Here is a 27,885-nt window from a genome sequence, read left to right as displayed (position 1 = left end):
AAGTTGCAATAAATGGTAAATTCACAGACATTGAGTGTAACAGGCCCAACCAACACTCAGGATATATGCATATATCTGCTTATACTTAGAGAAGATAGTAAGAAAATACATGAAGACATTGGTGACTACCCTCTACCATTTACACATGGCTCTTCTCCTCCTCTAGCACCAGAAATGATTTTAACTGATGAGTTGATTCAACAAATACTTCTTGAGTTCCCTATATTCGAATCATCATCATGCTTGATTTTGGAAAGGTCCTAAACAGCCATTACTCAAAATTAATGACATGCCCAGTAGCAATGACTAGAAAAGAGATTTGATCCCAAATGCTGCAGAACTGTGAGTTCACAGTAACTGCGAGTTACTTAGCTGGGCAGTCCATACACGACGCTTTCCAATGATGCATGGAGGTGACAGGTTTCCACAAAGCATAACTCCTTGCCATTTATTTGGGGACTTGCTGACTGCTCCATTTTAGGAGCTCCAAAACCTAGTTTCAGTCAATGAAAAGGTGACAGCTGCATTAGAGACGCAGGAGTGATTCAGGGCACGGGCTTCCTCATTTTCCCCCCTATGTATGACTCTGATCCTTCTGTGGCTCCTCCTCACACTTCCTCAAACCTGGCTTCCTCACATTCACACGTTCAGTATCTTTAGCTCCCGATCTCTTTCTCAGCCAATTTCATACCAATACACATGACTGCAGTTTTGTTTTGTTTTGTTTCATGAACAAACTAGCTGCTGAAGGGACTGGCTAATGCACTCCCCAATGATCTGTTCCTCAGGACCCACAAAGTAGGACTTGAGTTTATTGACAAAATAGGTAAATTGGTTTCCAAAGGTCATGCTTTTCTGGAGAAACTGCATCAAAGTAGGAATTGCTAATTCAAATCTCTGCTAATCTGAATAGTGGCCTGGGTCAAGAGCTGGGATCACGATACCAGTGTTTCCACCTCTCCCTGCAGGACAGACTCAGGAACTAGTACCCACTGCCCAGGCTATAGAATGCCCCCCCGCCCCAGGCTGAACTACCTGTGGTTTGTTAATTAGTGAGGGGTTCTACTCAGTCAGAACTTTTTTTTCCCTAATTACAACCAGGCGTCAGCATATCAGACAGGAGGGAATCAGAACTAAACTTTGGTTATAAGAATGGATGTTCCACAGAAACTCCTTGACTGTAACAGTGAATCCCTCTATCAGGCAGGGAAAAGTCGTGCCCCAAGGGGGAAAGCCAAAGATTGTCATCTCAAATGTGCAAGCAGCAGTTTATTTGTTTTGTGGGTGTTTTTCTCCTCTGTAAACATGTTCTGAGGCCAAGTGATTGGTACATGCTTTATAAACTGGAAATATAAACACAGACATTCTCTTCCAAAAATGGATCTTTAGGACTTCCCTAGGGAACTCGCTCCTATTGTTTGTTCTGAATTCTGAACCAGCATTAGTGAAAATGTTACACTTCTAATATTTGGAGTGTTAATCCCAACATCAAAGAGAAAAAAATGTTGAAAAGGTTTTGAGGCACTCTGTTGGATTCCAAAAGCCATTTCTGCTTCTAGTGAGGACAGTCCACTTATAGGACATGTTTTAAAGAGGGAGGAAGAAGGAGGAAAACCAATCTGTGTGGGTGGGGAGGACCTGGTGCCAAAGACGATTCTCCTTCAACCACATGCTCTGAGGTCTCTGATCATGCCAACTGGTATTTCAGTTTTCCATGTCATTGCTGTGTGGTTCTATTTTTTTTCTCTCATAATACAACACCTTCTTCTAACCTGGATGTGGTTGCTTTTAAAAGCTGTTTTGTCAGACACTGGAAGTATTAATGAAGCATCTCAATACTGAGTAATGAAGACTTCACAAATTGTTCACTTCTAAATAAATGGTCTTTTTGCAAATAAGATGGTTCTTCCCTACCGATTCACAAAGGGTTGGCTTAGAGTCTGGCTGTTGGTACATCTGTTCTTAGCTCAAAAGCCGCCTCTCCCTTTTTCCTTAAATGATATTATTCAGCTGGACAAGAGAATTACAATATTTAAGTGGTCCTGGAAGAAGAACAATGTGTTTGGGGAAAGCTTTTAGCATGTGCTGTCAAGGGAATACACTCAAGTGTTCAGAAATAGCTCCTCCTTACACATCTTCCTTCCAGAAGATGGAGGGCACAGACTCTACGATCTCTTATGTAAACACTGCCCTGTTTGGAGGTCCCCTGGGATTTCCCTAGAGGATCATAGTTATTGGGAATGTCTAGGTTTCTATTTTGGGTTTATAAAACACATCCTTTGTCATTTGGCTTTGAATCGCACATACATAACAGAGACACATACAACGTCTTGGTAGTTTTTGTACTTAGTCAATTGGCATTTAACTGCAGGCACCACCCAACTGAATTTTACATTTACTAAATTGGACACCATGAACAACAGTATGCTGCCCCATTTCTCACCACTCCCTCAACTCTCTCCCAACCCCAATCAACGTGATAGAAATATAGCCTACCAAAATGGAGGAGGAAGCAGGGCTTTAGTCTACCCCACAAGGAGCCATCTGTTAAATATTTCCCTACCCTCACCACTCTTACACTAAGATTGGTACGTGTTTGCACTTTTCTCACTAGAACAGTGCCTGACATGTAGTAGTTGCTTAGTAAATACTTGTCATTTTCAATAATATTGTGGTCAGTGGTATACCTAGTATATTTGAGACAGACAAAAGATCAGTTTTTACACTCATTTCCTCTACATGGCAAAATTAGTTTCATTTACTGACAGGAAATAAATAATAAGATAGAAGATAGTGACAAAACATATTTTATTTAAGTATGTAATCATTCATGAAAATAAAATTAATAGTATAGTTCAAAAAAGAAAAAATGCACAACTGTTTATTTAATAGCTATTAAATTTACCTAGCCATTTGAACTTTGATTGTTTGGTTACAGCCTGATATAAAAATATTTTACTTAAATAATTGTCCAGTAACCAGAAAGCAAACTTTAATGCAAACAAAAGATTTCAGAAAGCACAGTGACTAAGTCATACCATTGATGTAATGTTTTACTTTACTGATTCATTCTTTAGTTTTGCAACAACTAACAATTTTAAAAAATACATTGCAATCTTAAAGATATCACTCAAACTCAGTAAGATATCTATGTATGAACCAAAATATGTACTTATCAAATGAAAACATCACCTCTCTGTGATATAGTCCGCACTCTGATTCACTGATTTATATTTTAAAAATAAAAATTCCAAGCAGTCACAGAAATCACTCAAATTCTGTTTCTTTGTCTTCAAAAATCATGATGTTATCATTGTTTATTTCAAATCTACTGTTTACACACCAGAATATCTAGTGGGTACAAATTGTATTTAAATGAGCTGAACCATTAAACATGCATTTTTGAAATAAACACATGTAACTGAGTATGTGTGTGTCAGGACCAACTTAACAACCAGAAGTTCTCTGAATTAACGTTATGTAGAATGCTTACTAGAGGAAAAGTAATAAAAATGAACACAGTGGAAGCTTATATATATGCATATGTAAGTTTTTATATTATATATTCTTTAATCTATATTTACTGTAAAATGTTATAAATGTTATATTTATTTGTATAATATATAATATTTAAATTAATACACATTTATATTACTATATCTGCACTACATAAATATCTTATTAAAATCATGTAGTAATTGCAACAATTGTTTAGAATTTAGAGCAACAGAATACTTTTTCAGGGAGGAGTATTTTATCACTGATATTATTTAGAATTGCTGGTGTGTGTTGATAATCAAAAGTGGACCTATTTTTAATCTGTTCTATTATTGCATTTAAATTCTCTACAGACTATGCCCACTTTTATTGCTATCTCTGCCCTGCTCTTGTTATACCACTGGTTGTTAGTATTTACCTTTCGTTCCCAGTGCCCAGCAAAGCCTCACGATTGGCAAGTGGTCCATGAATGGTGAACATGTCCCACTGCCTACAGTTAATTTAAGGGAAAAGTTAAAGTGAAGAGTAGTCTTGAGGAATGCATCTCACCACAGTGAGCTTTTCCTCTTTAGAAGCCTGGGGTAAGGAGTCAAAAAGTGAGGTGGTCATCCATTCAATTCAACCTCTGCAGTGATGTAAGAGTGCATGGTTCTTAAACCATCTAGAACCCAAAATGCACTGTCCCTATGCCAGTCGTCCCTATGCCAGTCCACCTGGAACCATTCATCTTCTCTGGGAGGATTGGTGGCAGCTCAGGGATTCTCACGGGGCACAGGCATCGGGGTTCCAAAGGACAGAGCTCTGGGTTTCTTTGCCAGGGCAGGGGCAGCCAGAGTTCTCAAGGTCCAGGACCATATTAGGAAATATATTCACCAGGGGAACAACAAACATGTTTGTTTTCTTCCAGCACAGTCTGCTCTGCTTATCTCAGACACCTCCCTTTCTTCAGCAGAAATCACAGTCCTGGGAGGAATGTTCCCTTGGGGTTAGGGAAGTTTTCCCTCTGTCTAACTGAGGTCTTGCCCTTGGTATTTGTGAAATCATTTCAAAAGAAATGATTTCTCTGAGACCAACAGATAGTTTCTTAAAAATCAAATGTGAACAGCCATGCAAAGGAGGCTTTCCTGAAGGTGAGTGCAATAGGTTTACTGTCTGTCACTCATTTGCTGAAGTAGCATCAGAGGATATCTTCTTCACAATCCTCCTAACCAATCTTGCTGGATATTCATCACTGCACTTAGGGTCATGAATCCTCTGTGCCATGGAGGAGAAAGAAGCCAGGAGCACTTGAGTCTATGTCCTTGTTACTGCTCATCATTTACAGCCCTTGGTGCTTAAAGCAATGCTTTGAACCAGCAGGACATGAGTGTGCTAATCAGAAACCACCATGTTCCTCCTACCCAACCATGGCCCAGTCACACCTGCTCATCAGAGTTTTTCTTCCTCCTACCTTTCATGAAATATGACACAGCCCATCAATTTCTGGCTACTTGCTATTTCCCGTCACCGGCACTTAGTTTTCTGCTAGCCACAAAACTGTATTTTCATTAATTAAAATGTCCAATCATACATAGCAAAAGAACCTCTGCAAGAAAACCTCCAGCCTGTGTGCTGGGCCTCCTCACCCTGAAGGTGGTCTCTTGAAGTAGGACTTAAGTCAAACTCAGGCTAACATTGACTCAAGTAGCCCACATGCAGTCTTGCTTAGGTTGCCTCTTTTTTCCTTCAGAATGGAGGAAAGGTTGCACCTTTTGTCTTAAGGCCTTAGATGAAACAGAGATAGGGTCTGATTTTAAAACTACAATAACAACCCAATTCATACTTGTCTACTGAATTTTAATTTACAAAGTGTTTTTGAAAGCCATGAATACATGGAGATTCAAAGGTTAAATGAAGCAACAAGGGATTATAACTGAAGGGGCATTTGTCTGATTCTGTGATGTTAGATGTAATCCTGGAGTAGAAGGCTTTTGAGTTGAGAGGGTCCTAGGGGTCCTGAGATATTTTCTTCTAACCAAAATGCATGGAAGCCAACAAAACCCCTGTCCCCTTAGCCAGGCTACCCATTCAAACACATTGAACCATGGCGGCATAAATGAAGCATATTACATTTCTTGCATTTGTAGGTTCTAAGGGAGCATTGTATCAGGAAGGGAACAAAGACAGTTTTAGAAATACAGGGAATGAGGCTATGCTGAAAAGAATAGATTCAGGGCAATTACAAACAGAATTTTGGACAACTGGCCAATCAATCAATTCAAAAAATCATCCAGAACGATGAGAATAGTCATGATCAAAAGAGTAACTAGACTATTATTAATATCCCTAGATGTTAAAGTAATACTCAGTGATAGAAAATAATCTGCATATGGATGAGGACATAAATGCAACTGAAGCTTTTTTCCTAAAAGTTTCATCTCTGCTTGGTAGGAAAGATTGGCTCTTAATGTCACCTCATGGGCTAGGGTTAGCTGCATAACATCACTAAGTGTGGTATATACATGCATTTTACCTATACAGACTGCTTCCATGGTTCTTGAAACACATTCCACAATAGAGTTCTGGATCTTCTCCACCCATCCTTTGGTGGTTTTTGTAAAATCTAAGCTGATAAACACCTTCCAGCATTGTTATAGAGAGAAGGTTAGCCAATATTTGCAAGTCACTACCCTATGCCAACCAAGTAAAGGTACCTCTTATGAAAATGTGTCTCATCTTGTATCCTAACCTTGTTACCATATGCTGTATCTTTTATACTTTCACAGAGTTATTTCATTTGGCCTTTAAAATACCTTTCTGGGGTAAACAGTAATATTCCAGATTAAAAAACAGGGCTTGGAAAGGTTAAATTATTTGCTCAAGGTTACATTGTGAGTAGTAAAGATGAATATTTTTGTCTTTTATTAATAATATTTCACTTGTCTATAATGTTATAAAAGACTTTGAAGTAGAGACTTTCCCACCAATTATCTATTGATTTTCACAAATTTGGAATTTAGCCAGAGATCCTGTTTCAGAGATGAAAACATGGTAAATTACCCAGTTTGTAAGTGTCAGATTCCTAACTCAATCCAAGACTTTCTTTATACCACCTTGCATCTGTGTATGTTTCACTTTCTAAAAATGTGTACATTTGCTTATTTCCATGTAATTCATAATTACACTTACTAAGAAATGCATAAATGTGGCCGTCACTTATTCCTAATCTCTTTTCCCTTACTTCCTCATTTAAATAGCCAGAAGTTTGAACCACAAGACAGAATGAATTAAAAATCCAATGTAAGTACTTTTTGTTTATATCAATTTCAGTACTGGTCCCCAAAATACAAACCAGTATCAACAGTTTGAAATTACTGTGTTAACATTTTCTGTTTCTAAGTTAAGCTAAACATTGGAGCAAATTGTATTGCAACACATATTTGTTTTAATTCCAATACAACTGATATTCTTATCCAAGACATGTTAACAAATTTTCCTGTAGTTACCCATGCTGTGATGGAATGGAGTTAATGGAATATTTTGGTTTACAAATTTGAGTAAAAATAAAAATTTTACAATTTTTGTACAACTCAAAAATGCATGTTTTTTTCCCCCTATTAAATTACTTTGCTCTGTGTCAGATATAAAAATCCTCTGCTTCATCCAGTAAACATCCCATTTTAGTCTACAATTTGTAGCAGTAGCCCCTCAGGGGAAATATTTTAATAAGAAGATTATTATGAAATTGATTTTTTCCCATCTTACCAACAAATTTTATGGGAAAATAAAAAAAAAAATCCCCTTCCTGTACTTTACTCTTGTGCAGATGAACAAGAAAAATCTGATCATTTAAATTGTACTTCATGTCCTGATGTGGTAACTAAAGTTTTCCTTAGAATACAAGTTTATATTATCAACACTGACTCATTTTCTCAGGGATCATTTGGCTCTCTCTTGGTATAAAACCATGCCCTTGGAAGGACTGTTAGCTAAATAAATTAGACAAATTATCTTTTGATCAAATTCACTTCTATTTGAATATCACAGGCATATAATAGCAAATGTAAAATCCAGTGCTAAAAATGCTTATCAGTGTGTCATATATGATAGTAAAAATTGAAAACAAAATAAAGTTTCAATAGATGAGACTGACTAAATAAATTTTGATAGAATTTCTGAGGAAACATTAGGCACTACTAAAATAATATGCCTATAAATTGTTCATGAAATGGGGTTAATTTTTTAAAAAAATATATTATAAAAATTACTACATGTTATTAGCTCCTAAATACACATTTTTTACCTTTTAATATTTCTAAAATCAGAATTCATCCTAAAATTCATGGTGTCTCACAGTCATTGTAAGCCAAGTAGCCATGGTGGCAGTTGTTTTTGCTGGGCCATGTATGAACTTGGCTGTTATTCTGTTAGAATGACTGAACAACTGCCATTCCTCATTGTTTCACTCATAGAACCTTCTGTCCTTACGACAACTTTCAGAAGGAATACAAACCCTACTTGTTGCTTGAAAATCTTATATAAACTCTGTTTTAGAACAAAAAGGTTCAAGCACCATAAATTAGTTAAGGTAAAAGACTGAATGCTCTCCCCACTAAAATTGGAAGGAAGCAAAGGCAAAAATGCTTACTCTCACTATTTGTATTGAAAATAGTACTAGAAGTCTTAGCCAGTGTAATAAGGTAAGAAAAAAAATAAGAATCTTACATATTGGAAATAAAGAAATAAAACTGTCTTTATTTGCATAAGACATGATTGTCTATGTAGAAAATCCCAAAGAATCTACAAAAAAAAATAATAATAATAACCATTTGCTAGAACTAATAGGTGGGTATAACAAAGTCACAGAGCACAAGGACAACATTCAAAAATCAATTCTATTTCTCTATATAGCAAATAGTAATGGGAACTCAACATAAAAAATATAATACCATTTGCAATAGTTCCCCACACACCATAAAAAAAAAAGTAGGTGCAACTTTAACAAAACATGTGTAAGATCTACGTACTGAGAAAAGCTAACCACTGATGAAGGAAACCAAATATCTAAATAATTGGAAACCATTCATGAATTGAACGACCCAGTATAGTTAGATGTCAGTTCTCTTCAAATTTGGCAATAGTTTTATAATTATCCCAAGCAAAGTGAGAAATATTTATTTTTGTATAGACATTTTCTAAAATTTATATGGTAAGGCACAAGAATTAGAGTAAAACAATTTTGGGGGCGCCTGGGTAGCTCAGTAGGTTAAGTGTCTTCCTTCATCTCAGATCATGATCCCGGGGTCCCGAGAGCGAGCCCTGCATCAGGCTCCCTGCTCAGGGGGAACGTGCTTCTCCTTCTCTGTCTGCCCCCTCCCTGCTCATGCTCTCTCTCTCTTTCATTCTGTCTCTCTAAAGTAAATAAATAAAATCTTTTTTAAAAAACAAAGCAATTTTGAAAAAGCAACTTGGAGTATGTGTGTTATCCAACTATAAGATTAGTTCTAATGTTGCAATCATATAAACTGGTAAAAGTACAGACATAACTCAATGGAATAGACTAGCACAGAAACAGAGCCTCACCAACACGTCCACTCAGTTTCTGACCAAGAAAAAGCACACAAAAATTAAATGGAGAAATAGTATCCTTTCAACAAATGGTATTGAAACAATTAACATCCATATGCCAAAAAATAAACCTCAAGATAATTTTTATGAGGAAATTAACTCAAAATGAACAATGGATAAACATAAAATGTACCATTATCAAACTTTCAGATGACACTAGAAGCAAAAATCTTATACCTGAGGTTGAGTAAAGATCTCTTAGACTTTACACTAAAAGCACAATCAATAAAAGAAAACAGCTGGTCAAGTTGGACTTCATCAAAATTAAAAATGTTATTTTGAGAAATACTGTTAAGAGAATGAAGAGTGAAGTCACAGACCAGGAGATAATATTTGGAAATCATATATCCAACCAATGACTTCTATCCGTAATATATAAAAACTCTCAGAACTCAACACTAAGAAAACAAACTCCCCGACTAACAAATGGGCAAAAGACTTCACAAAATAGATTATATCAATGGCAAATAAACACTAGAAAAAGCAAAGCTACTTAACATCGGTAATCATTACAGAAATGCAAATTAAAACTAAGATGAGATACACACCTATGAAGATGTCTAAAATAATTTTTTTTAAAGAAAACTGAGAATACCAAGTGCTAGCAAGTATGGGGAACAACGAGAATTCTACATCTTACTAGTGAGAATACAAAATTGTACATTCACTCTGGACAACAGTCTGGCAGTTTTTTATGAACATGCAGTAGTGTGTTCACTCAATCCAGGGCATTTCCACAAGAGAATTGAAAGCTTACGTTCACACCAAAATCTGCATGTAAATGTTATAGCAGATTTCTTTATAATCTCAGAAAGCTGGAAATAGCTCCAGTGTCCTTCACGGTGACTGGATGACAAATTCTAGTATATCTATACAATAGTGTTGCTCATCCACAAAAAGAAAAAGAAAAAGGGAACAAACTATTGATTGTACAACAGTAGAGATGAATTTCAAAGGCATAATATTGAGTGGAAGCAGTCAGTCTCAAAGATGACATACTGTCTAATTCCGTCTATATAACATTCTAGAAAAGGCAAAACTACAGTGACTGAGGACAAATTAGCAGTTGCCAGAGATTGGGTGTGAGAGACAGTATGACTGAAAAGGGGCAGCACAAGGGATTTTTTTGGGGGTGATAGAGGTGTTCTATATCCTGATTTTGGTGATGGTTACACAAACCCATACATATGGCAAAACAACAGAACTGTCTAATCCAAAAAGGTCAGTTTTACTTTACATTAATTAAAAAAAAATTAAATTATATCTCTAAGGATGTCTACTTCGTACAAATAAAAAGAGAAGTACGTTTTTAAAAAGTGCTCTGTCATAGGTTTTCTCGATGGTATATAAACCAAAGTTGTCTTATAATCAAACACCTTAAACTTAATGAAGCATGGTCTATATACATTATTTTAAAGATGTCACATAAAGTTATCATTGACAGTTTTACTCATGGCTGTTTTAGATTGTGAAACAGAGATAATTTTTTTTTTTACATTTTTTAATGTTTTTTGCAATGAGCAAAAATTCTTTTTATAAGTAGGAAAAAAAGAGTCGAATAAATACTTTAAAAAGATGAAGAACAAAAGAAGTTGAGGCAAGTGGGCCCGGCTTGTCCCAATTCTGCAAATGCAAAGGGTCTCATTCAAGGATGTGATATGACGAGGTGATTCACCAAACTCAGAACTCCCTGAAGATTTGTTTATTTCTTATTACTCACACCTATCCAATCACCAGATAATTCCTCAAGATACACACATCGCGAACAATCTGCAAAGCAATAATCAGTTTGGGATTATTTCTGGCAACTGCAAATGTGTTATAGTTGGAGAACTACCCACAAAAGGAAAAAAAAAAAAAAGGAATTTTTATCTTTATTGGGGAAACAGGATACTGTCTATGGCTGCTTCTTTTTTAAAACTCAAATTATGGGATGTGATGAGAAAGCCAATATTTCAGAATAGGTAAAATAATGCTCGTGGCAGATATTCATTTGTCTTCTGTCTCTGTCCCCTCATACAAATACATTTCCACATGTCAGTTCTCTGAAACCCTCCTCTCTCTGTATTCCATCAGTAATGACTCCAGTAATAACTGTCAAGGGCAGGATTAGTAAACATTTTGTAAAAGCAAATGGCTTCCAAATGTGGACTTTCTCTCAGCGAGCATGTCCCTCAGAGCCTGACTCAGAACACAGGAGCAGGTAGAAATGCCAAGCCCAGAGCACTGTGAGAGAATCAAGCGGCTAAGTGTGTGAGGGCTCAACTTGAAAGCCACCTGCAGTCTCCCCTCTTTAACTTCAGAGTTGACTGGGCAGTGGGTTCAACAGATAAGAATGACCCTTCATAAGGCTTGTGCATGGTGTTTGCCTAGAGGACTATTTACAAAGGTATCTAAGCACACCCTGCACTATGTGGTTGGGCAGGGGTAGGAGGAAGTGGTTCATTAGCCCCCCTGGCCTTTGGATCTTGGATCTAGAGAAAAATCCTTTAATTGTACTAAGACTCATTTTCCACATTTTCAGAATGGCCACAAAACCTCTGGGAATTACCACTTTGACTAACTAGGTCAGGAGCCTCAAAGCTGTTTATTTCCTTTTTTGTTTCATGGGTACCCACAATATTATGGAATATTAATAAAAATTTAAGAATGATATTTTCAAACATTTTAAAGATGTGACTAATGAAAATGGTAGTGACAGAATAATTATGTACAATTTTATTAAAGCACTCTATCATGAGGGATGTGTGTGTTAGACCAAAACAATATTTAGGAAAGCAATAACAACTTTTATTGCTGGGTGGTGGGATTAAGAGTAATTATTTCTTTAATGCTATTTATATGTTCTCAATTTCTTTGTCTAGAACATATATTTCTTTAAAAAAAAAAACCCTGAAAAGTAACAGTCTAAAACATAACTGTTATCTCTACATTTTGGAATTAGATTGGATTTTTATATCTTTATAAAGTGGAATCTTTCTAGTATAATTGCATGTTATCAATTAAAGATGTATTACTTTATTATAAAATTATATAATTTTAAATATTAAAACAGGAAAATTTTTTTGGCATCTTAAAAGAAAACATTACACTGTATTAAATAAGTATTTCAAGCCACCCAGAAAATGCTCTGTTGGCACCTCCTGGCTCTTCCTCCTGCATGTCCATGCCAGAGTCCCCCATATTCTGCATTGCTCCCCTTCAGCATTCTCATCGATTCTTAGGTCATTCCCTGATGATAAAAATCACTCCAGGAGCAACATGGGACCAGCTCATCTTACAAAACAAAAGGGGTTGTTTTAGAAAGCAAAGAATTTCTAGTTTAACTGCCATTTAGAATTTCTAGTCTAACAGCTTCCAGCCATCTGAGCAGCTGAATGAAGTTTGAGAAACACACAACACTGGGACATCCGAAGGTGATCTGAATAAACAAAGTAGAATAGTGCTCACTCCCCAGCCAGGGGGCTTTATGCTCCATAACAAACAGCTTCGTCCTGGCTGCCTACAGCTGCTATAATCTCTTCTCTACCAGAGTGGGGCCTAGAAGCAGGGAGTCAAGACATCTGAATATACAGATGCCAGGCTTTTGCTGAGTCAGTCGGGCATACACCATCTTCAAAGGACTTCCCCCCAAACCCCCCGGCCCCTTTGTCCCTTTCAAGAACTTGCTTTGCTCAGTAGAAAATATCAAAATTCTTGCTGTTTAGTTTTTACAGGAAGCCAGGGCACTGATAAATGAGAGCTCATCCATACATGTTTTTACTTTGTTACCTAAGAAACTATCTTCAAAACAGAAGTCCTCATAAATACTCTGGAGATGCATCAGACACTCTCCCGCGCTGTGCGACACTGTGTATATTGTTTGGCAGCAGTTCATTGGGGGAAGATAAACTAGCACATTTTGCCAGGATTCTATTACTCTTGACCTTGACCTTGGCTAGAGGCTGTTTCCAGTTATACTCCATCTTAAAGAAAGACAGTGCCTACTCTTTCCCCAAGATTCTTTTTTCCCTTCTCTTCTCAGTTGTCCCAAGTACAACCCTCAGGATGCTGCCTCACTGAGAGGAAGGAAATCCTGCCGCTGCTTCTCCTCCCTCGATTTCTCACTTGAACACAGCGTTCAAGTGCCCCAAGACTTCCTCTTCTTTAAGCAATGGAGGTTGCCTCTTAGACAGTACTTGATCTTGACGTTCACAATACTGTATAAGAGCGTATTGTTAACTGCAGGCACTCTGCTGCCCAGCAGATCTCTAGAATTTACCCAGCTCACATAACTGAAGCTTCATACCCATTGAACAACTCCCCATTTTCCCCATCTCCCAGGCCCTGACAGCCACTATTGTATTCTCTGCCTCTATTAATTTGACTATTTTAAATATCTCATATAAGTGAAATCATGCAGGATCTGTCCTTCCGTGACTAGCTTATTTCACCTGGCATAATGTTTTCCAGCCTCAATCATGTTGTCACAAATGGCAGGATCTCCTTCTTTTTTAAGACTGATTAATATTCATATACAAGCACACACACACACATGCACATATACATACACACGTATAATGTTTGCTTTATCCACTCACTGGCCAATGGACGCTTGAGTTGTTCCCATATATTGGCTATTGTAAATAATTCTTTTTTTAAAAGATTTTTTATTTGAGAGAGAGAGAGATAGAGCATGAGCATAAGTGGGGGGAGGAGCAGAGGGAGAGAGAAAGAATCCTCGCAGGGCTCCATCCCAGGACCCTGAGATCATGACCTGAACTGAAATTGAGAGCTGGATGCTTAACTGAGCCACCCAGAGGCCCCTATCATAAATAATTCTGCAGTGAACATGGGAGTGCAGATACCTCTCTAGATCTTGATTTCAGTTCTTTTGGATATATTTACTCTCTTGATTGTGGTGATGGTATCTTGGGTGTTTTCTTATATTCAAACTCATCAAATTGTATGCATTAACTATGTGCAGTACTTCCTTGTCAATTATACTTTAATAAAACTTTTTTTTAAGTACTTGATCCTGGCACAGTTTTGCTCACTATATATTTTTTTCCCCTGACAGCGATGACCCAACTCATCAGCACCCGCTCTACAACATGAAGTTCCCAAAAGTGCATTTCCGGTGTGTGGTGGACGGGGTAAACAACCTGTCCGCATCCATTGCTCTCCCCAGCTCGGTTGGGCTCACTTCAAACATTCTCAAAAAGGAAAATTTTCCCAGTGAAGTGGTACCGGAAACTCCGAAGCCTGTGCAACCCAAATGACTACCACACCTACTCCCTGTGCCAAGCCAAAAGCTTCGCAAGTCAATTCATACTATATAGGAATTATAACCAAAGCTGATATTGAGTAATTATACAGTGTTGAGCTGTTCAGATTTAATAGTACCCTGAAAAGTGAAAATCATGGCTAATATTTGTTGAACAATTACAGTATGTTCTTTACATATATTATCTCATGTTATCCTTAAGATAATCCCATATGGTGGATATTATTATCCCAATTTTACTTAAGAGAAAACAAAAGCTTGGCGAGGATAAGTAATTTTCCTATAGGCAATCAAATGGTCACAGAGAGAGACCAGGTTTGAAGCCAGCTCGTTTTGTTCCAAAGGCTATCTCCCCCTACCCTGCTCTACCCGATCCCAGTATAACACGGACAGATCTGAAAACAATACAAAAAAAGAGAAAATCCTTATGAATAAAATATCCTCATACAACTAATATGTGAGATATATTTAATTCTCCCGGCAAAATACGGACCCTTCAAGTTGTTAGAAATTATTTACAGAAATCAGGAAGCCAATTCTGACATCTAGAGAGCCTAATATTCCACTAGATAAAAACATAAAAATCCAATCTAATTCCAACATGTAGAGATAATAGTTACATTTTAAGCTTTTACTTTTCATTTTTTTAAAGAAATATATGCTCTAGACAAATATTGAGAACATATAAATAGTATTAAAAAAAACCCTTATAATTCCATCTCCTAGCAATAAAAGTTGCTTTGTTTTCCTATTTGTTGTTTTGGTCTAATGCAGCCATCCCCTGTGATAGAGTGCTTTAATAAATACATAGCTCTTTTGTTATCACCTTTTTACTCAGGCACATTCTTAACATTTTTTGAAATCACAATTTTTAAATCCAGTAGTATATTGTATTTTATAATATTTCATAATTTATTTAACTATTCTTGGGCATTTAGATGTTTTTTAGATGTCCGTGTCCTTTTTGTTTTTAAAGATTTTTTATTTTTTATTAGAGAGAGAGAGTACAAGCAGGGGGAGCGGCAGGTAGAGGGAAAGGGAGAAGCAGGCTCCCTGCTCAGCACAGAGCCCGATGTGGGGCTCGATCCCAGGACCCTGGAATCATGACCTGGGCCGAAGGCAGCCGCTTAACCGACTGAGCCACCCAGGTGCCCCCGGCATTTAGATTTTTGCAAGTATCTCATGTAATAATCAAACCTGTACATAAATATATCTACATAGTTCTAGTTTTTGTCAGGATACATTTTCTTTTTCCTGATGGAATTACCAGGGCAACAATCTAAACACATTTAAAACCCTATATGCGCAATGCCAATTTGCCCTCCAAATAAGCTATTTTCAACTTGTTTAGGGGGTGTGCAAGAGTTTTTATTCACTCGCATGTTTGCCATACCAGGTATTTTTAATCTTACTAATACAACAGGCAAGGAATGGTACCTTTTAAATTTTAATTAATTTTGTGTGGGATTAAATTTGTTTTCGTGTGAATTTTGGATATTTAACATTTGTCCTTCATTTCTATTTTTTGCCCCATTTTGATCTAAGAAACTCCTAAAATTTATTTCTAAGGATATATAAAATATTAAGTATTAAGCTTAATATTTGTTCCAAATATTTTCCCAAGCTTTTTTGTGTTGTAGATTTGGTCTATAATATACATTAAACAAATTTTTTTTGATTAAAATATTTCAATTTTATTATAATTCCTTTGTTATTTATTTATTTTTGGTTGTCATTTTCTTGTTTTTTCTCTTCTTTCCTTTTTTTTTTTCATAAAAGGCCTCATCTCAAGATCAGGTAACTATTTGCTTTTTTCCCCTGGCTCCTCCAAAATTTCTTCTCATTTTATATTAACTTAGAATTAAGTGTGACATATAAAGTGATTTAGGGTTTTAAATATATATATATGTATATATATATATATGTTTTTCAAACTAGTCATGTTTATTATTCCTGGTGAATAAAAATTAATTTCAGAAGAATGGACATCTATAAAACCCAATATTCCCATCTAGGAATAGAATATGGCTCTCCTCTTTTTGTTGTTTTAAAATTTTTTATCAAAATAAATAAAATAAAATAAAATTTCTTATCAAAGTTTTATTATGTCTTTATATGTGAATTGAACATTTTTGTTGGGCTGGATATTTTATATTTTTATTAATAATGTGAATAAAATATTTCCCAGATCATCTTCAAACTGATTTGTGTATCTACATGAGAGAACTATTTATTTTGATTTTTCGTTATTCCCATAACTTAACATTAAGCTATTGTTAATTATAATATTTATTTGATTAACTACTGAGTTTTGGTTAATATATTTTGCAGCTGTAAACTCAGATTATTATTGTTAAATGCATGCGTGTGTGTGTGTGTGCGTGCACTCTCAAGAGTACATTTTGGTATTTGCTTTCTGTATTATTATCAAATTTACAATTATTATTTAACTTCTGTTTCAAACACTTAATATGATTACATTAATACTATACTATTAAATTATAGTGATCTTTTGGTCATTTTTTAAAGAAGGGTATGTGAGAAACATATTTCCTAAACCCTAATCTATCAAAAGAAGAAGAAACTGTTAATTATGCTCATCTATGACATGAACAGAAGCTTACTTTTTTCTTCTTTACCCCCTTGTCCATATATATATATATATATATATATATATATATATCAGAGAACAACCTTAATAAAAAAGTAGCACAAAGCTGGGTTAAGTATTTAAAAGAAGACATTTCAAGGCTAGGCAGATATAACAAAAGCATTCAGTTGCACGGAAATAAGATGAGTTATTTTCTCATCTACTCAGTAAATCCAGTAGACTGTCTACATGGTTGCTGCTGTAAAGCAATGTTAAACATTAGGGCAGTAGAAATGCTGGTTAAATCTTAGAATATCTCCTAATTCCCAGTTCTCTGGAGCTAGCTAACCCAAACTACGTAAGTCTCTAAGGGTTTGTCAACATAATACTTTAATTATTGTGGCGTCTTTAGAACAAGGTCTGCCCATGATCAGCAGTAGCAGATTTCCTAGCCAATATAGAACCCTTTTATATCTCTTTCTAAAACACTTATTATTGATAAATGCTGTTGCATTATCCCATGTTTTCAGAAGATAGGCCATATATTATTCGTATTTCTAGGGGCAAACTTAGTTGTTAAATAAAGTGCAATGTTTCAAAATGTCTTATAATCTACAGCCCAATCATGAGCAGTAGGAACTAGCTTTGGTATTTGCATTTTTCTCTTATTGTCAAGAGACTATGGAATTGCCACCTTCTAAATAAAAAGAGGCTCTATTAAAATGCCATGCTCTTGGTACAGAGAAAAATCTTAGTTTATTAAATTTTTCCTTTTTGCCATGTTTATATAAGGACAAGAAAATTAGAGCTACAAAGAACATTGAAAAGAAAACATTGTCTCTTTCTCCTGTCACCCCACACTGCACCTCTGCAGTTTTTTTCTGTCAAGCAGGAAGGGTGGAGGGGAAGATGATAAGGTTATGGAAAGATATACACCAAGAGAGCAAGAAATTTCATGTCCTCAGGAGAAAAGTCACTAACCATTAAGAGAAAAACTAGAGGATGTTTAAGTTCAAACTAGTCTTGAAGGAGAGAAATCTACAGAACCTCATTTTGACTCTGATTCGAGAACGGGATTTAATTGGAGATGTTGAATTAAAGGAAGTTAGAGGGAAAAAAAAAAGCTGGGACTAGATCAGTCTTTGCTTTGCAACTGTTACAGTTGAGGAATAAAAGAATGTCTAGACTTTAAGGCAGGCGAAACAATGTAACGTTAAGAAAGTCCATACACATAAATAATTTTGCCTATTTTGGAGCTGGCAGTCATCATAGTAATTTCCCAATTCAATATGTGGCTCTCTGAGAATGAGTCTCTGAACTGACCTGGATCTGCTCTAGCCAGAGTCTTTCTCTTCATTCTCCAAAGAAAGCTGTAAACCAGATGATATTCTGCAATGAATCCTCTTCTCTTGAAACTACAGTAAAGTGGGTTCTCTAATCTGTACCTTAATTCTGTTTGAGACATTGCTAGATAGATAAGTGGACAGATGGATATATCTACATACACACAAACAAATATAAAGTACATGGATGGAAATTAGCAAATATGAATGTCTAGTAATATACTCTAATAGTTTAGTAAAGTATATATGACTGAGTCACTGCTGCCAACTTTTAGAGGTGACTTCTAATTGCAAATTCTGAATTTTTTCTTAGTTGTGCTTAACCTCTCTCTATATTGAAGTCTTTGTGACTTTTGTCATATGCAGCTACAGAACAACTACATATTAGCAAGAGTATTCTAAAATATCCCCAAATTGTATTATCTTGTAATGGAACTTTCTAGACTTTGCATTAAGGTGCGTGTTTATTGCTTATGGAGTTGGAAATAATGGTCATGATGCATTTCATTTCATATCATTGGTTTATTATTAATACCATTCTGAGAAAAGTATTGGCAACTGAGGATTTAGGTACTGCAAGAGATGTTTGATTCTCTGTGGAAGCTCATTGTATAAAAACAGTTTAGAAGCAGTGGCTTTACCACTGGACTAATAAAATGCGGAGCAAAATATGCCAGGAGCTCCTTGTTTTCTTACTTCTGTGAAATGGTCAAAGGAAAAAGGTCTCTGCCCCCCCGAAAGCTGTCGTGTTCGAATGTGATGCTAGGTACCGCTGATGTGTCTTACGATGGTAAAGGAAGGGGGAAGCCAAACTATTTAGCCTTCCTCAGTTGGGATTCTCTTTTGGGACAACCAAATAAAGAAAATAATAGATGTGCAATTTTTCTTAATTCTCTCAAGGGTGGTTATAATAGTACACTGTTCTAGATGCACAGGAGAAAAGTCAATTCATTATATTCCATAGATGACCTAGGACATTAGGGCTCAATTCCCCAGAGATCTTGTTGAGAAAGGTTGTAATGATGAGTGAGATAATGTATCCACTGTATTATTCTGGATTTCTTTTCATGAGAAATAATACATTTTCTTATTATTTAAGGTAATTAGAAGTGGGTTTTTCTGAAACTTGCAGCTGAAAGCAATTTAACCCATATACCTTACAATGAGAGGTGGTGAATTTCAGTTTACCTCTCTGTTTTCCCATTGATGGACATAGGGCAGTTAATGTAAAGTCAGTAAGTACATGTCAGATAGCAAAGAAGTTTGGTATCTGTAAATAAACAATTATTCTTAAAGTTATAAATCATGCCTCCACTGTGAGTTCCTTTTAGAAGAGTGATAATTTGTTAGCTTCGTTAAGATCTTGCGGTTTCAAGATATTTTATTCATCATTTGAAAAACGAAATTGAATTGTACTGAGCACTGTTAGGGTGAATAAACTTTTGACACTTAATGATTTAATAACTAGCAATAAGGGTAATTCAGTCTCAACAATTTGCTGACTGTTGACAGCAGAACTATAAACCTGACCTCATTTCATGCCTTTGCTGACAGTCCTTCAAAAGTTTAAAGACATGGTTGACAAGTGTGTATCAAGCATGGGGCAATTTATTTAAGATAGTCATGCCCTTGGAGGAAAGTCAGGGACAGTGTTTTCTCAGCAAAGTTTTTCCTTTGCCTTACTGTGGTGACAACGAATGACAAGCTATTCCTTGGGGACTGGCCCTTGTGAGTAGGCTGAGGAGTTGGGTAGGGCTTGTCACAAAGATTTTTTAAAAGAGAGATTCAGTTAATAATTAATTGCACATAATGCTGGTTTTAGTTTTACTGAGTCAGCTGTAGAATGATTTCATTCCCTATTTCTACATTTTATTTCAATGTATTCCTACAAGAATTAAAACTGGGGCTACACTTAAGGCTGAATTTTGTGAAGGTTTTCTTGTTACAGTTATCTATCTACCACCTTCAAAGTGAAATCTGAAGTATCACTTCAATATATAACACAGATAATAATGTTGCATCGATTAAAGTTGGGGTAGGGCCACAGATCCCCATCCTCTTGCACCTATTCTCAGTCTTCTAATGGTAACTAAGTGGCCTTCAAGGAACAATTACCCAGCCTCTCAGAGGGTAAGTAAAAATTTAAGCATATATTCATATAAATATACACCTATCCACTGCAGATCCTCCTCTAACTCCAACTTGTTGGTGGCAATATGGGCACAATACCCCAGCTAAAAAATATGGGTGTAAATAGTGGCTTTCATATCATTCTTACAGAGTTTTGATATCATTAGTGAAAGCATGAGGCCATGGGCAACAGATGATTCAGCAACAGATTTATCCGGGTGATGATGATGGAAATTTAGGTAAGGCTGTCCACCAGGAAGTTTGAATTCAAAGAGATTTCATTGGGATCCGTTATTGTTTGTCTTGAGGAAACAAGGTGACTTTACCATCCAGGTTATATGGAGAGGTGTGACCTGTCCAGAAAATAGATTCTGCCAGAGGACTTAGAGGTACTGAGCTCGTTTACCTTAAATCAAGTTCATAGAAACTGACTTATAGGCGAGACAATGACTTTAATTCACACTGAGAATTAAAATTCCAGAATAAATAAGAATACTTAGGCCATCAGGTTAGCCATGCTCTCCCCTCCTGGAAACACTAAAATAGTTTCCAGAATTTTGCTTTGTAAGCATGGGGTCAGAGCTGGGAGCAGGAGAAAGATGATTATTCATCTCTGCCTTGGAATTAAGGCTGTCAATGCTTAGTCCAGTCCATATGAGCGTGCTTTCCCCTGGACCATGCAGGAGTAGCAAATATGACCTTTCTTTTGCTTCCCCCCTTTAAATCTCCAAGTAGAAGCATCTTTTCTCTGTTGCTTCATCTTGTTATGGGTTGAATTGTGTCCTCCCCGAATTCCTGTGTTGTGGTCCTAAACTCACTACCTCAGAATATGATCCTATTTGGAAATAGGGTCTTTGCACATAATCAAGTTAAGATGAGTTCCTTAGGGTGGACACTAATCCAACATGACATATGCACAGGGAGAATGCCATCTGAAGATGAAGGCAGGGATCTGGGTGATACCTCTACAAGCCAAACAAACACCAGAGGTTGCCAGCACAGCACCAGAAACTAGGAGAGCATGATGTAGATTCTCCCTTAGATCACTTGGAATGAACCAAGCCAGTCAACATCTTGATCTTAGACTTTCAGCCTCCAGAACTATGAGACAATAAATTTCTGTTGTTCCAGCCACCTAGTTTGTGGTGCTTTGTTACTACAGTCCTAGGAAACTAATACACATCTTTTCTTCTGTGATGTTTGCACAATTGTTATGTTTAGTTTTTCTTTCTATGCCATAGATCACATCCTTCAGTTAAATTTCTATTCCTTCTGCTTTGGTTTGGAAGATACTTTGTACCCTAAAGACTTCTGCAGAAATCCTATCTCACTGACTTGGATTTAATTTTACCAAGTTTTAGCTCTTAGAAGTGGTAGCGTTTTTCATGTAAAAGTCATATTCTCATACTTTTACAGCAAATTTGCATAAAGTACTATCCAGGGAACTGTCCTTTCAATTTGGCTACCTACCTACTCTGTGAGATAGAAAGAACCATTTGTTATAATTTGCTTTAATTGTCACATGATATCCGAATTGCAAGCATCCTCATTTTATTTGTCTACAATTACCAGATCCAAGACTGAGGATTTGATTTTCAAAAATAAGGCATAAGACAATGGAGATACCAACAACTTAAAAACCCTACAGACTACATGACACAATAACCCAAAGAAATAATCCATTATACGACATTTGAATGACTTATCCACAAGCACCAGTAGTCTAAATTCCTAGGCATTGAGAACTACTCCCTTCACCCTCACCTGATTTAATTTTTATGGAGGTTACTGGAAGTTCATTATTGCTTTCAATAATTAAAATAACTTGAGTATCTAGTACAGTTCATTTATTTGCTCTCACTCATCCATCAATATTTATTACATGCTTACTCTGTGTTAAGCATAATGCTAGGCACTGTGTATTCAGCAGTGAACCAAAAGGACATTGTCCTCACTCTCATGTTATGTAGTCTAATGGGGAAATGACATTTAATAAATATATAATTACAAATTGTGATAAACATTGGAAGGGAAAAGAAATGTTAATGTTATGAGAATAAAATCAAATGTCCAAGTAGTTTGTACTTTTATTAATATATTAGTCAGGACTCCTTTTGTTACAGGTGAGAGAAATCTTACACAAGTGAGAAAAAGCAACAATAATGCAGGGGAATGGGACAGGATTTTAGAAAGAACGGTGACAGGGCTGGCTTCAGGAACAACTGAATCCAAGTGCTCTGAATTCTTGACACCGATATCAGTACCCTTTATTTCCACTTCTCTTGTCTGCTTTTCTCTGTGTCCCAACTCCATTTGCTTCTATTATAAACTCCCTCTCTCCACTTTCACAGATGAGACACAGTGCATGAAGAGGGCCTTTCTTGCTAGTTCTGGTTCCTTGGTAGAAAAAGTCCCTGGGAAATATTCCAATTAGCTCAGCATGAGTATTTTATTTGAGGGATGGGCAGTACTAAGAGAAACCGCCTGCAAACACCGCTTAGCTTAAACAGCTTTCATTTACGTGTTTCCTTGAACAAGCTAAGCAGCAAGTGTGAGCAAGCAAGAAAGGATAGGGGTATAAGGCCCATTCCTATCTATGCGGGAATTGGCCAGTATGGCATTGCTTTGGCCTCCACTCATTCCCAGCCAATGTCTCCTGCTTTCTGTTGCCTTATGGTCAGTGTGTGCAAAGCTGAGAGCAGCTGAGAGCGGTTCTGAAGCGATGCAAGGGTGAACGCTCCTTGTGGTCTGGCAGGGGCTGGACATACATGCCAATTAGGATCCTGGGCCCTCCGCTGCCTCACATCCCGATGACTGGCAGCGGCAACCCTCATATTCTGATTGTTTGTTTTTAAGATTTTATTTATTTATTTATTTTATTTATTTATTATGTTATGTTAATCACCATACATTACATCATTAGTTTTTGATGTAGTGTTCCATGATTCATTGTTTGTGTATAACACCTAGTGCTCCATTCAGTACCTGCCCTCTTTAATACCCATCACCAGGCTTACCCATCCCCCCACCCCCTCCCCTCTAGAACCCTCAGTTTGTTTATTTATTTATTTGAGAGAGAGTGAGAGAAAGAGAGACAGAGCACAAGATGGGGGAGGGTCAGAGGGAGAAGCAGACTCCCCACTGAGCAGGAAGCCCCATGCAGGACTTGATCCCAGGACCCTGAGATCATGACCTGAGCCGAAGGCAGCGCGGCTTAACCAACTGAGCCACCCAGGTGCCCCTCATATTCTGATTGTTTACAACCAAAGTTACCTGAACTATTACATCACTGGCTATATACGGTGTTTATTATCTTTATCAAATGTTCATAATTTTTGGTGTTTTTTCAAATACGTTTATAACCTTGGGGTACAGTGAGTGTTTATCTCTTTTGAGAGAAATAGCCATTGGCTTACCCGTAACACAGTCAACATGCTTAAAACTTTACATTTGTGGAAACTGTGTTTACAAGCACAGGCTTGTGTTAGGCAGGAAAGCTTATTTACCACTTTTAAGCATAGGACACAAATCTGTATTTACTCATATTAAAATGAAGAAAGAGAACTGTCACAGCCAAGAGGAGACTAAGGCGATCTGGTAGTTGAACGCATGGTGGTATGCTGGACGGGATCCTGGGATAGAAAATGACATCGAGCAAAAACTAAGGAAATCTAAATATAGTACAGACATGAATTAATAATAATGTGTCAACACTGCCCATGAGTTGTGAGCAAAGCACTGCACCAATGTAAAATGTTCATAATGGAAAAATGGGTAAGAGCATATGGGAGCTCACTGTACTATCTTTCAAAATTTCTGTAAATCTAAAACCATTCTACACTTTTTAATTCATTTTCAAAAACTAGAGTGAGACATTCTTTTCAAAAATTCATTTCACATATCACAATGAACCCTATATATGCCCATTCCTGCCAAATCGTCATTGTCAGAATTGCATATTATGATTGAAAAGCGGAAAAAAACAAAGGAGAAGAGTTCTAGGTCTCACAAAAGAGCAGCGACTGCATTTGGCTAGTCATTGATATTTGAAGCCTGAATTTACCACCAACCTTGACATATTTTGCTACTGTTAATAGTGCATAGCTAAAACATAATTTCTCGGTGATAAACTGATGAGGAGATTTCGAGATTTAAAAAAACATTCAATAAATATGAATTGTCTTTATTTCTATTTCCGACCTCATCAATGTGCAGAATGCTTGATTATTCTCTCTTTCCTTATGTGGAAACATCAAACTAAAAAGCCTATTTCCCCCATGGCTCTCACATTCTCTCTTCCTGTCCTCCTGCCCTTCCTCGTCCCCTTTCTCCCATTCTACTGTCCACATTTACTAAGCACCTGCTCTATTCCAGACGCTGGGTTTAGGCCCCTTCAAATAACACACCACCTAGTGGGAGAGATGCACAGGACACAGAACTGAATTTGTTCGCCAAGGAGAAATAAGGCAGCTGTCTTTCTCTTCTTAAAAGATCTTCACAGGTTTGTCCCCTTGAAAATTTACCTTTCAATGGCTCAAGATTAGAAAGAGCAATTGGCAGAAGCCGGCCAATGGCACAGAGAGCTTGCAAAGGGATGAGGAAAGTCAGGATGGGTGAGACCCTGGGCAAGTCGGCCCTCCCGTGGCCCAAGCTTTCTCAGGGGGCCGTGGGATAAAGGTGCTTCCATCTCAACTTTGTGGTCTTTGACTGCAAGGGCATGGGCTCTTTAAGAAATATTTGCTCCAGATGATATTTAAAAACGTCTAATTCTCCAAGGATTGGCCAAAGAGGGTTTTCCTGTTTTTCCAAGCTGCCCTGCAGAACATATTATACTGTCCAGAAATAATGTTTAAAGTTTCAATAGCTTCTGGTTCTCTGGGCCACATCACCTTGCAGTTGCCCTCAAATTGTTTCTGAATCACGTTTCCTCTGGCATGAAGCAGGAGCCCTCGGTTCACATTACGCCTTACAATGTACAGCGCGCTCACCCTGCTGCAGAGGGGCTTTAATGTCAGAATGAAAAATGATAAAGCATAAATGAAATAGCAACCACATGTTCTCTGTAGTGTGGCCCTGGGTCTGCGTGGCCTTTCAAAGCAGGGAGCAAACCATCTTTGCAGCATTTGGTAATAGAGATAGGGTCTGCTGGGCGGCGGCTCTACCTTCATGGCCCCCAGCCTGGGGTAAACTGAGGCCAGAAAGGGTTGTCTAGCAGGCCAGAGTCACCACAGAAGTGGCGGCTGTACGCAAAAGGGCAGCATGGTAAGTGAGAGGAGGGACCCAGCATACTGGGTTCAAGGCTCCATATATCAGTCTGCCCAGTGGATTCTACATCCTGATTGTCAAACCCTTCTTTCCTAGTCATACCCAGCCCTTTCTGTTCTCAACTGAATTCCTGTGGCATTACACTGTCTCATTACCACACGTCTTGTCACCTTTAAATCTATTCACCACTCTGCAGGCAAAGTGAGACATTGAAAAGAAAATGAAGTTTCAGTTATGCAAGAAAAATAAGTTCCGGGGCTCTCATGTACAGTGTGGTGACTGTAGTTAACAGTATGGTATTGTATACTCAAAAGTTGCTAAGAGGGTAGATCTTAAGTACTCTCACCGCATAAAAAAGAAAAAGACAGAAAATGGTAACTACGTGAAGCGATGGATATGTTAATTGGCTTGATTGTGATGATTATTTCACAATGTATATATACATCAAAACATCAAGTTGTACACCTTTTACAGACAATTTCTGTTTGTCAATGATACTTCAATAAAACAAAAAGAAATCTAAAAACGCCTATTTAGTTCCCTCATGATGAAGCAAGTCCAGACTTCTTAACACAACTTAAAATTTTCTTGGTGCTCTTACTTCTTATCTCCTGAGACTCTCTCAGGACACATCCACTTTAATCTCTTCACAAACTACTTTCATTTCCCAGAGGATTCTATGCCCATGGACACTCTCATGTCCCCTTTCCTAGCCTGTGAAACCCTTACCTCACATTGACTGCCTGGAGAATTAACACTCCTTCTTCAAGACTCAATTCACGTATGACCTCATCTGTAAAGTCTACCTGATCATCATTCTAGGAAAATGAGTCTTCTCACAGGTCCCTGTGTACATCTGTATTACATCATTTATAAGATTACATATTGTAAATGTGTATTTACAGTTCTGTCCCTTGCCTAATACAATGAGCAACTCAAACACAGCAAATATTTTCTATCTTTTGTTGCTATAGACTGAATATGTCCCTCCCCCCAAATTCATATAGTAAATCCCAATGCCCAATGTATTGGCATTAATAGGTGGAGCCTTTGGGAGATGGTTAGGTCATGGATGTGAGGCTCTTATGAATGGAATCAATACTCTCAGGAGAGACTCCGGAGAGCTTTGCCTTTGCCCCTTCCTCCATACAAGGAGATGACCACCATCTATGAACTAGGACGTCAGCCCTCACCACACACTGAATCTGCCGGCACCTGGATCTTGGACTTCCCAGCCTCCAGAACTATGAGAAATATATTTTGGTTGCTTATAAACTACCTGGTATATGGCATTTTGTTACAGCAACCCGAACCGACTAAGACAATTGTCCAGTGGTATGCTCAAGACAGCTTTAGAGAGCTAACTGTGCATGAAGAGCTAATTTCCTCACCTCTGAGTTCAACAGTGTCACAATGGTGGTTAGAAATCAGCCATGGTGGGAATATTTATACCACAGTAATTGGCAAACACTACAAATCACCCCCGCAAGAGCAATTTGTTAAATATTTACTAGCACACCACTGTTCGCTTGCATCCATCCTCAAAACTTAAGTCTCTAAAACATAGTCTTTTACAAAAAGAGGAGTGGGAGCACAGGCGGAAAGGGAGCCCTGAACCTGAAACAGGGGTCCCTTGGGAGGACCTGGGCCCAGCGCAGGCTCCCTGGGGACCTGTGAGCTCACCAGGTCACGGATCCCCCACTGTCCTCCCGCAGCTAGAGGGGTGTGCACTGCCAATGCATGAACCATACATTTTAGGGGAGCCGAGGACCTGGGGTCAGGGCAATGTGTTTTGAAAAGAAAATATAGCCGAATGAGTAAATCTATGGAGGAGTGACCTACTAATGATGAACTAATAAATGGTGAGATCAGAATCCTCTCAGTCTCTCCAATCCTTTCATAATAAATTCTCATCTATAAAACGAGGATATCACATTCTACTCACCTGCAAGGACACTAACAAGGTGATACAGATGGGAAAGCATTAAAATGTCACATCACATATACAAATCACATGTGGTTCAAATGTACCTCTTTATCTCAATACTTCCTAGAAATGGTGCCAAGTGGGTGGGTAAGTGAAGGATTTAGAGCATCCTGAATCCCTCCTATAGGTCACATAATCTAACTTTCTCCCATTTGTAAGTCTTAGGTGCCATCCCCAGTAATTTTCAGACTCCTGTAAT

This window comes from Callorhinus ursinus, unplaced genomic scaffold (assembly GCF_003265705.2).
Source record: "Callorhinus ursinus isolate GAN/ISIS: 27379988/994484 unplaced genomic scaffold, GSC_fseal_2.0 scaffold10, whole genome shotgun sequence".
NCBI classification, from domain to species: domain Eukaryota; kingdom Metazoa; phylum Chordata; class Mammalia; order Carnivora; family Otariidae; genus Callorhinus; species Callorhinus ursinus.
Note: the sequence above shows the minus strand (reverse complement) of the source record.